This window comes from Scomber japonicus, chromosome 15, assembly GCF_027409825.1.
Source record: "Scomber japonicus isolate fScoJap1 chromosome 15, fScoJap1.pri, whole genome shotgun sequence".
In the NCBI taxonomy this organism is placed as follows: Eukaryota; Metazoa; Chordata; class Actinopteri; order Scombriformes; family Scombridae; genus Scomber; species Scomber japonicus.
Window position 1 is genome coordinate 4,885,354 of NC_070592.1, and position 10,000 is coordinate 4,895,353.

The following is a 10,000-nucleotide window of genomic DNA, read 5'->3' on the forward strand; positions in this document are numbered from 1 at the left end:
AAACCGAACAGAGAGGCTTTTATTTTGTAGTATTGTTCCTCTGTAAGGTTCTTCAAACTGAACAGAGAGGCTTTTATTTTGTAGTATTATTCCTCTGTAAGGTTCTTATTAAAAACCAAACAGAGAGGCTTTTATTTTGTAGTATTATTCCTCTGTAAGGTTCTTATTAAAAACCAAACAGAGAGGCTTTTATTTTGTAGTATTGTTCCTCTGTAAGGTTCTTATTAAAAACCAACAGAGAGGCTTTTATTTTGTGGTATTATTCCTCTGTAAGGTTCTTATTAAAACTGAACAGAAACAGAAACATGAGGCAGCAGATGTGGAGTTTATTTATTTCCTGGTTAATGAGGAATATGTTAAAGTGAAGCTTTGGTAAAGGTCACGCTCTGCAACACTGAACAAGAAAACAAGAGAGGAACCAGAAACTACTGCCAATGTTTAAACAGGAAACAACACGACTGATTCCTTTAATCTGGATCTGTGTCAGCGTTAAACATTCATACATTAACATTAATTAGACTTTAGATGCACTTCATCGGCTCCCAGTAGGTTTTATAATAGAGTTTAAGCTTCTTTTAATTGTTTATAATTTGTTTTTTACCTTTAAATAATAGATACTCTGTCATTTTATAATCATTAACGAGTCCTAAATAAACACAATAATACACACAATGAAACAGGAAGTGCTGCTTTCTTTAATTATTCTCCAAAATAATGAAATACTCTAATCTTAAAGCTGGAAACTTACTTATTTAAACAGGTTTTTAATAGTATTGGAGTCATTTCAACTTAACAGACTGTCTAATTGTATTGGTTTATTTGCTGTTATGTCACATGCATGTAAATAAATATGTTTGCTCACCCAGAATAAAGACGGGCATGAAGGCTCCAGATGGGATGGGCATGGTGGTGGCTACTGCAGACATCCAGAACTACAAATAAAACAAACAAACATGGAGACCAATAATTAACTGTGATGTAAGGATATATCATATTTCTCTTACAGTCAACTAACCTTGTGTTAATTAATGAATGAATTGCTGGATTTACTACGTTGTAATTGAGGTTGTGTAATGTGAAGCTAACAAAGCTCTGTAGACCATGGGGAGTCAAGGGTCAAGGGTCACATACAGCCCAATTTGATCTCATGTGGGCCGGATCATTAAAAGGAAGGAAGGACGGAAGGAAAAGACGGAGGAGAAGGAAGAGAATACAGGAAGGAAGGAAGGAAGGAAGGGAAGATTGGAAGGAAGGAAGGAAGGAATGAAGGGAAGAAGGACAGATGGAAGGAAGGGGAGAAGGACAGATGGAAGGAAGGAAGAAAGAAAAGTAGGAAGGAAGGACGAGGAAAGAAGGAAGGACAGAAGGAAGGTAGGATGGAGGGAGAAAGAAGAGGAAGGAAGGGTGGAAGGAAGGAGGGAGGAAGGAAGGAAAGAAAGAAGAAGGGAGGAAGGAAGGAAGGAAGAACGAAGGAAGGGAGGAAGGAAGAACGAAGAACAAAGGAAGGGAGGAAGGATGGAGGAAAGAAGGAAGGAAGGGAGGAAGGATGGAGGAAAGAAGGAAGGAAGGTAGGAGGGAGGGAGGAAAGGAAGGAAGGTCGGAGGAAAGAAGGAAGGACGGAAGGAAGGAAAGAAGGACAGGAAAGAAGGTAGGGGGGAGGACAGAAAGAGAGAAGGAGGGAAAGGAAAGGAAGGAAGGACAGGAAAGAAGGAAGGAAGGAAGGCAGGATGGCAGGAGGGAAGGAAAAAGGAGGGAGGGAAGGAAGGGAGGAAGGAAAGGAGGAAAGAAGGAACAGTCAAAACAGACGGGGTCAATTTGACCCGGGAGGACGACAGGAAGGTTAAACAGTGCTGGAAACCACCTGTTGATTATTGAAAAGTCTCAACAGTCTTTTATTTTGACATAATTTAAATATTTACCTGCTTAATATTCCTTTCCTATCTATCTACCTGAGTCTGTATTTATCTTAACATGACATCATCATCATCACGGCTCGTTGAACATGCCTCTACACACACGCTCCACACACACACACTCTACACACACACACACTCTACACACACGCTCCACAATCACCACTACATCATCTTATCCTCCTTTTTACTTTTCAAAATAAAACCTTTGTTATTGTGCTCTTCTTCTTATTATTATTATTAACAAACAAAGTTGAGGCTGTAATTTTTTTCCTCCTTCCTTCTTTCCTTCCTCCATCCTCCTTTATTTCTTCCTTCCTTCCTCCCTCCCCCCTTCTTTCCTCCACAATCACGACTACATCATCTCATCCTCCTTCCTCAAGAGCAAACAGGTCAACAGCTAGTTCTCCTGATTGCGTTTTCATTTTCAATAGTATCTCCTTTTGTTTCTGCAGGTTATCCTCCTAATACTAATTAGATTGCTTCCAAGATGTTGTGTTGCATAGCAACAGCAGTGATGTAAAGTCCCCCTGCACCCTTTGTGAGCTCTCATCTCTGCTCTGCACATTTAGGAGGAAAAAACCCTTCTTTCCTCTTTGGTCACGGCTTCATGAGTTGCAGGAGTGGTGTGAATATAGATAATGTGTGTGTGTGTGTGTGTGTGTGTGTGTGTGTGTGTGTGTGTGTGTGTGTATGCATGTGTGTGTGACCCTTGGGTGTCCTTGAGCAAGGCACTCAATCAACAGCTGCTCCAGTGAAGCTGCAGAGAGGATGTTACAGTGTGTGTGTGTGTGTGTGTATGTATGTATGTATGTATGTATGTGTGTGTGTGTGTGTGTAGTGGGCGGCTCCCGGCTGCTGTGCCCCTGTGTGTGTGTGTGTGTGTGTGTGTGTGTGTGTGTGTGTGTGTGTGTGTGAAGAGAGCGGACGTACGGACTGACTCTGGCTGAACTCGTCCTTCAGATGTCTCTCACTGTTTGTCTCTAAACAACTTTTCTCCTTTTCATCTGAACGTCTCTTCAAAAACAGCTCCGCCTAATAACACACTGCAGAGAGCTCATCAGCCATAATGATTACCTTTACACACACTCTGGATGGCTTGGGGTGTACTGTGTGTGTGTGTGTGTGTGTGTGTGTGTGTGTGTGTGTGTGTGTGTGTCTGTGTGTGTTTCCCCGCCACACGCTGGGCTCTCTCTCTCTCTCTCTAGTTATATTTGAAGCGATCGGTGAGAAACTCTCTCCACGACGGAAGGAAGGGAAAGAAGGGAAAAAGGAAGGAAGGACGGAGGGAGAGAGGAAGGAGGGAGAAAGGAAGAAAAGGAGGGAAGAAGGTAGGACAGGAGGGAGGAAGAAGGAAGGTCAGAGGAAGGAAGGAAAGGAAAGGAGGGAGGGAGGAAGGAGGGAGAAAGGAAGGAAGGACGGAGGGAGAGAGGAAGAAGAAGGAAGGACAGGAGGAAGAAGGAAGAAAAGGAGGGAGGGAGGAAGAAGGGAGAAAGGAAGGAAGGACGGAGGGAGAAAGGAAGGAAGGTCGGGAAGAAGAAGGAAGGACAGGAGGGAGTAAGGAAGGAAGGAAGGAAAGGAGGGAGGAAGTAGGAAGGTTGGAGGAAGGAAGAAAGAGGGAGGAACCTTTACACACACTCTGGATGGTTTGGTGTGTACTGTGTGTGTGTGTGTGTGTGTGTGTGTGTGTGTGTGTGTGTGTGTGTCTCTAGTTTTATTTGAAGCGATCGGTGAGAAACTCTCTCCACGACTCTTTGAGCAGTCTGGCTCTAACGTCGTCTGTCATCATCGTTTGAAAACTTAATTACAGCGAGATACAAGATAAAAACTCATTAGTGCGTCTCTCACAGGGCGGCCGCTGCTATCCTCATCTGTCTGCTCTTTTTTTAGGAAGGAGGAAAGAAGGAAGGAAAGGAGGGAGGGAGGAAGAAGGGAGAAAGGAAGGAAGGACGGAGGAAGGAAGGGAGGGAGGGAGGAAGGACAGGACAGAGGAAGGAGGAAGAAAGGAAGAAAAGGAGGGAGGGAGGAAGAAGGGAGAAAGGAAGGAAAGGACAGGAGGGAGGGAGGAAGGAAAGGACAGAGGAAGGAAGGACAGGAGGGAGGAAGGAAGAAGGGAGAAAGGAAGGAAGGAAAGGAGGACGAAAGGAAGAAAAGGAGGGAGGGAGGAAGGCAGAAGGGAGAAAAAAAGGAAGGACGGAGGGAGGCAGGAAGGAGGGAGGGAAAAAGGAAGGAAGGAAAGGAGGAAGAAAGGAAGAAAAGGAGGGAGGAAGAGAGAAAGGAGGGAGATAGGAAGGAAGGAAGGAAGGGAGGGAAGAAGAAGAAAGGACAGGAGGGAGGAAGGAAGGAAGGACAGGAGGGAAGAAGAAGGAAGGTCGGAGGAAGGAAGAAAGAGGGAGGAAGGAAAGGATGGAGGAAAGAAGGAAGGGAGGGAGGGAAGAAGAAGCAAGGACAGGAGAGAGGAAGGAAGGAAAGGAAGGAGGAAAGAAGGAAGGACGGAGGGAGAGAGGAAGGAGGGAGAAAGGAAGGAAGGAAGGAAGAAAAGGAGGGAGGGTGTAAGAAGGGAGAAAGGAAGGAAGGACAGACGGAGGGAGAGAGAGAGGAAGGAGGGAGAAAGGAAGGAAGGAAAGGAGGAAAGAAGGAAGGAAGGGAGGGAAGAAGAAGAAAGGACAGGAGGGAGGAAGGAAGGAAGGACAGGAGGGAAGAAGAAGGAAGGTCGGAGGAAGGAAGAAAGAGGGAGCAAGGAAAGGATGGAGGAAAGAAGGAAGGGAGGGACGGAAGAAGAAGCAAGGACAGGAGAGAGGAAGGGAGGAAGGAAAGGATGGAGGAAAGAAGGAATGGAGGAAGGAAGAAATAAGGAGGAAGGAAGGAAGGAAGGAAGGAAAGAAGGAAATAAGGAACAATCAAAACAGACAGGGTCAATTTGACCCGGGAGGACAACACGAGGGTTAAAGGTGCAGTGCGTATAATTTAAAGGCATCTCTAATTCTAATCTCATGATTCAAAGTCTCATTTCTGCAGAATCAGAGCAATAAAAAGTGTTTCCTCGTCATAGCTCACTTCTTAAATCAGGGGTGTCAAACATGCGGCCCGTGGGCCAGATCCAATCCATCCTACTTTCTTTATTCCTCCCTTGCTTACATCTTCCCTTCCTTCCTTCCTGTCTTCGTTTTCTTCCTTCCTTCTTTCCTTCCATCTGTCCTTCCTTCCTTCCTCCTTTCATGCCTTCTTTTTCTTCCTTGTTTCTGTCCTTCCTTCCTTCCTTCTTTAATGTCTTCTTTTTTTCCTTCTTTGTCTTCTTTTTTTTCCTTCCATCTATCCTTCCTTCCTGTCCTTGTTTTCTTCCTTGTTTCTTTCCTTCCATCTGTCCTTCTTTCTTTAATGTCTTCTTTTTTTTCCTTCTTTCCTTCCATCTGTCCTTCCTTCGTTCCTTCTTTAATGTCTTCTTTTTCTTACTTCCTTCTTTCCTTCTATCTGTCCTTCCTTCCTTCTTGTCTGTTTTCTTCCTTGTTTCTTTCCTTCCATCTGTCCTTCCTTCCTGTCCTTGTTTTCTTCCTTGTTTCTTTCCTTCCATCTGTCCTTCCTTCTTTAATGTCTTCTTTTTTTTCCTTCCTTCCTTCTATCTTGTTAATGATCCGGCCCACATGAGATTAAATAAGCCAGTATGTGACCCTTGAATGAAAATGAGTTTGCCTCCCCTGTCTTAAATCACGTGTTGCTGAGCTTCAGATGAAGAGTTAATCACACTACAGAGAGGAGAGGAGGCGGTTAGAGCTCCGTCTGGTTCAATAATAGTTTCTCTGACTTTGTTAAACATTCAGCAGCTGAGCTCAGAGAGAGAGAGAGAGGACAGAGACACTGACGTCTGGTTCCATCACGCTTCTTTATTTTGAGTCATTGTGAAAAAAGACTCAGTTTGTAAAAGTTAGATCCTGCTGTCCTGTTACTCTGCATTGATCAGTGTATCATCTTTAAGTGCAGCAATGTAACTGAAAGAATAAATATGTTTTTGACTGATTATTTGAGGGTTAAAATCCAGATGTACCAAATCTGCTCTTATCCAGATGTGCTGAATGATGAATCCCACTTTATCTTAAATAGGGAGATGCTTGGCCAATTTCTCTCTCCTCTCTCTTCCTTCCTCCCTCCCTCCCTCCCTCCCTCCTTCCTTCGTCCCTCCCTCCTTCCTTCCTTCCTTCGTCCCTCCTTCCTTCCTTCCTTCGTCCCTCCCTCCTTCCTTCCTTCCTTCGTCCCTCCCTCCTTCCTTCCTTCCTTCGTCCCTCCCTCCTTCCTTCGTCCCTCGCTCCTTCCTTCGTCCCTCCCTCCTTCCTTCCTTCGTCCCTCCCTCCTTCCTTCCTTCCTTCGTCCCTCCCTCCTTCCTTCCTTCCTACCTCCTTCCTTCCTTCCTTCCTTCGTCCCTCCCTCCTTCCTCCCTCCCTCCCTCCTTCCTCCCTCCCTCCTTCGTACCTCCCTCCTTCCTTCCTTCCTTCGTCCCTCCCTCCTTCCTTCCTTCGTACCTCCCTCCTTCCTTCCTTCCTTCGTCCCTCCCTCCTTCCTTCGTCCCTCCCTCCTTCCTTCCTTCCTTCGTCCCTCCCTCCTTCCTTCCTTCCTTCGTCCCTCCCTCCCTCCTCTTTTCCTTCCTCGAAGTAATCTCTCTCTCTCTCTCTCTCTCTCTCTCTCTCTCTCTCACACCTCTCTCTCTCTCTCCCTCTCTCACCTCTCTCTCTCTCCCTGTCTCTCTCTCTCTACAGTTAAAAGTTATTAGATTTATAAAATAAGTAGAAAACAGAAAAGTTCCCCTTTTGAACTCCGCAAAATCCATTTCCCTTTCAGAGTGAACTCCTCTGTGTTTGTCCTCGTGCTCTTGAGTCACATTAAGGAGAACTATCAGATGAATAATCCCATCAGAAGGATGTTAAGCCCGTCACTCTCGTCTTCCTCTGCTTTGCTTGAATCATGGTAATTTACAGCTGAGCAGAGTGGAGCCCTGCAGAGAACACTTCATTCAACCAAAACTGAGAACAGCTGGAACACACACACACACACACACACACACACACACACAGACAGATACACACACACACACACACAGACAGACAGACAGACAGACAGACAGACAGACAGACAGACACACACACACATAGACAGAGACACACAGACAGACAGACACACACACACACACATAGACAGAGACACACACACACATAGACAGACAGACACACACACACACACACACACACACACAGACACACAAATACAAACACACACACACACAAATACAAACACACACACAAACACACACAAATACAAACACACACACACACACAAATACGCACACACACACACACAAATACAAACACACACACACAAACACAAATACAAACACACACACACAGAGACACACACACACACACAAATACAAACACACACACACACACACACACACACAAACACACAAAATACAAACACACACACACACACACACACACTCACACACACACAAACATACAAACACACACACACACAAATACGCACACACACAAACAGACACACACACACAAATACAAACACACACACACACAAATACAAACACACACACACACACACACACACACACACAAATACAAACATACACACACAGAGACACACACACACACATACAACCACACACACAAATACAATCACACACACACACAAATAAAAAAAAACACACACACACAAACAAATACAAACACACACATACAAACAAACACACACACACACACACACACACTTGTTAGATGACACACACCTTCATGAGGAAGAAGAGCAGCAGGATGATGAAGACGCTGACGTTGGGGTGCAGCCAGGCAGCAGAGCGGCCCAGACCAGGAGGAGGAGGAAGAGTCCCCGAGATCTTGGTCCAGGTGAAGTTATCAAACAGAGAGTTGATACACTCCCTGGGCATCAACTGGAGAGGGAGGAAGGGAGGAAGGAAGGAAGGAAGGGAGGAAGAAAGATAGAAGGTAAGAAAGAAAGAAAGAAAGAAAGAAAGAAAGAAAGAAAGAAATGAGGTAAGAAAGAAAGAGGAAGGAAGGAAGGAAAGAAGGAAGGAAGTAATTAATGAAAAGAAGGAAGGAAGGAAAGGATGGAAGGAAGGAAGGAAGGAAGGAAGAAAGGAGGGAGGAAGGGAGGACAAAAGGAAGGGAGGAAAGAGAGAAGGAGGAAGGAAGGGATGGAGGAAGGAAAGGATGGAAGGAAGGAAGGAAGGAAGGAAGGAAGGAATGAATGAAAAGATGGAAGGAAGGAAAGGATGGAAGGAAGGAAGGAAGGAAGGAAAGAAGGAAGGAGGGAGGAAAGGAGGACAAAGGGAAGGGAGGAAAGAGAGAAGGAGGAAGGAAGGGATGGAGGAAGAGGGAAGGTAGGAGGGAGGGAGAAAGGAAAAGAGGAAAGAGGAAGGAAGGAAGGACAGAGGAAAGGAAGGAAGGAGGGAAGGAAAGAAGGAAGAAAGTTAAAGAGGAAGGAAGCTGTGGTTAATGTCTAAAGATCATGGTTTGGGTTCAAATGATCACTGGAGACAAGTTTTCAAATTCCTTTAAAGATAATGCACCCTTTGTTGTCATGGCAACAGTGAACACCACGATTAACTGACATGAGCTAGATTAAGTCGATTAGAGTTTGTAAATGTCGGTTTGGATTATTTTTCGATTAATTGCCCAGACCTGACCTCACTAATGCTCTTCTGGATGAATGGGCAAAAACTCCCACACACACACACACACACACACACACACACACTCACACACTCTAAAATCCGAATCTGTTACAGCTCCATATTAATACCTGTGGATTTAAAACAGGAAGTCATAAAAGCTCCTGTAGGTGTAACAGCCAGACGTCCATATAGTGTAACTGTCAAATAGAGAGGATCAATTGTGCACCAAAAGTTTTATATTTTCTTCAGTGAAATGAGAAATTCAGATCTGAAGTCACTTCACTTCTATGTTAGAGAAGGCGTGAATCATTTCTATTATCAGAGTGTTAAAGAGATGCACCGAGGGCTTAAAACATGTTACGGTGTTGCTAGGTGACACGTGCATTTATAACACACACACACACACACACACACACACACACACACACACACACACACAGTTCATACTTGGTGGTCTATTCTGAGCGTCTGTGAGTCACATGATCTTTCCTTCCTTCGTTCCTTCCATCCTTCCTTCTGGTCTTCTTTTCCTTCCTTCCTTCTTCCCTCCCATCTTTTCTCCCTCCCTTTCTTCCTTACTTCCATCTGTACTTCCTTCTGTCCTCCCTCTCTCCCTTTCTTGCTTTTTTCCTTCTTTCCTGCCTTCCTTCCTTCTTCCCTCCCTCCCTTTCTTCCTTACTTTCATCTGTACTTCCTTCTGTCCTCCCTCCCTCTCTCCCTTTCTTTCTTTTTTCCTTCCTTCCTGCCTTCCTTCTTCCCTCCCATCTTTTCTCCCTCCCTTTCTTCCTTACTTCCATCTGTACTTCCTTCTGTCCTCCCTCCTTCCCTTTCTTGCTTTTTTCCTTCTTTCCTGCCTTCCTTCCTTCCTTACTTTCATCTGTACTTCCTTCTATCCTCCCTCCCTCTCTCCCTTTCTTTCTTTTTTCCTTCCTTCCTGCCTTCCTTCTTCCCTCCCATCCTTTCTCCCTCCCTTTCTTCCTTACTTCCATCTGTACTTCCTTCTGTCCTCCCTCCCTCCCTCTCTTTTTTCCTGCCTTCCTTCAATCTGTCCTTCCTTCCTCCCTTTCTTTTTTCCTTCTTTCGTTCCTTCCTGTCTTCCTTCCTTCCTTCCTCCCTCCCTCTCCCCCTTTCTTCCTTACTTCCATCTGTCCTTCCTTCCTCCCTTTCTTTCTATTTTTCCTTCTTTCCTTCCTTCGACACTCAGAGGTTTGGCAGCCTCTCTCTCTCTCTTTTTTTTTTAAATTGAAGAGATTTCATTTCTCCCTCTGGAGCCAATAAAGGCTTTATTACGACTTCCCACATATTCAGCAGCGCTTCCCGAGGGCTGTAAACACACTTTGATGTTTAAAATTAGTAGCGTTCCTCCTTTAAGTGAATTCATCCTCGTACCGATACC

General features: G+C 44.8%; 1 pseudogene; it reads right to left on the minus strand.

The window, feature by feature from the left end:
• LOC128373833 (chloride channel protein 1-like) overlaps positions 1-10,000 on the minus strand; it is a 32,108-nt pseudogene that overhangs the window by 3,266 nt on the left and 18,842 nt on the right.